The following is a 1,340-nucleotide window of genomic DNA, read 5'->3' as shown; positions in this document are numbered from 1 at the left end:
ACTGGGGAGGAGAGAGGGGGAGAAATCAGCAGACCAGAAAGAGCAGGGCTAAAACTCAAAGGATTCGCCCTAGCCTGTTTGGCTCAGTGGCTAGAGCATTGGCCTGTGAACTGAAGGGTCCAGGGTTAGATTCTGGTCAAGGGCACATGCCCGGGTTGCGGGCTCGATCCCCAGTGGGGGTGGGGTGGGGGGGTTGTGCAGGAGGCAGCCAATCAGTCAGTGATTTTCTCTCATCATCATTGGTGTTTCTATCTCTCCCTCTCCCTTCCTCTCTGAAATCAATGAGATATTTTTAAAAAACCTCCAAGAACTGGAGAAACAGCGAGCACACTTGGGATGATTGCAGGGAGACCGTTGAGTGGCCCATCTGCTCCCAGGAGTTCCCAGCTGCCAAGCACTGGCCACGAACCCCAGTAAACGGAGCAGCCAGCCAGAATTCCCACTCGATGGGGTACCAGGGTGTCATCGAAGGAGAATTCAGTGGGTAAGATGCATGATCACGCATTATTGGTGAGCATGTCAGCACGCGCATCTGCACGAGACAGTATGACATATAACGCCATTTTCACAGGCTCAAAATACACCCGCAAAACAGCAACAATATATTTGCAATAAGCCGATAAAAAATGACAGGATGCACACTAAACATATTAGAATGGTTTTCTCTTGGGGGAGATAAGAGGGGGTGTGAGCATAAATAAATAAAACCAGAGACGGGCCTTGCACGGTCTGTGATGATAATCATTTATGCCGTGAATTGATGACTTTGATGAATTCAACTCTTTGTAGCTGTGATTTAAAAAAAATCAGAACTTGAAGAAAGATGAAATTGGGGGGGGAGGGGGTCATCTCAGCAAACTTCCAAACTGTTTAAGGGGAAACAGCCCTTGGAGATCTCTAAAATAATCCCTAATTTGCTCACCAAGACAATGGAGACCAACCTCCCAACTCTTTGGGCCTAGCCCACTGCACTGAACTACCTCTGCTTTGCTTGATTTCACACAGTCCCTGGGCTCCCACTGTTGCCCATGCAGCTCTCTCCAACAGAGAAATGAATAAGCAGAATTATGTGGGTGTGGCTCAGTGGTTGAGCGCTGACCCAGGAACCAAGAGGTCTCAGATTCAATTCCGGGTCAGGGCACATGCCCCGGATGTGGGCCCAACCCCCAATAGGGGCATGCAGGAAGCAGCCGATGGATAATGCTCCTCTCTCTCCTCGATGTTTCTCTCTATCCTTCTCTCTTCCTCTCTAAAAAATCAACAAAAACACATAATAATGAAGAACATGCAGAAACCAACACAAACAAGCAAAGTACTGCTTCGTAGCCCTCACTCAAGTT

This window comes from Myotis brandtii, unplaced genomic scaffold, assembly GCF_000412655.1.
Source record: "Myotis brandtii unplaced genomic scaffold, ASM41265v1 scaffold659, whole genome shotgun sequence".
NCBI lineage: Eukaryota > Metazoa > Chordata > Mammalia > Chiroptera > Vespertilionidae > Myotis > Myotis brandtii.
The sequence above is the reverse complement of the archived record's forward strand: the minus strand, read 5'-3'. Positions refer to the sequence as shown.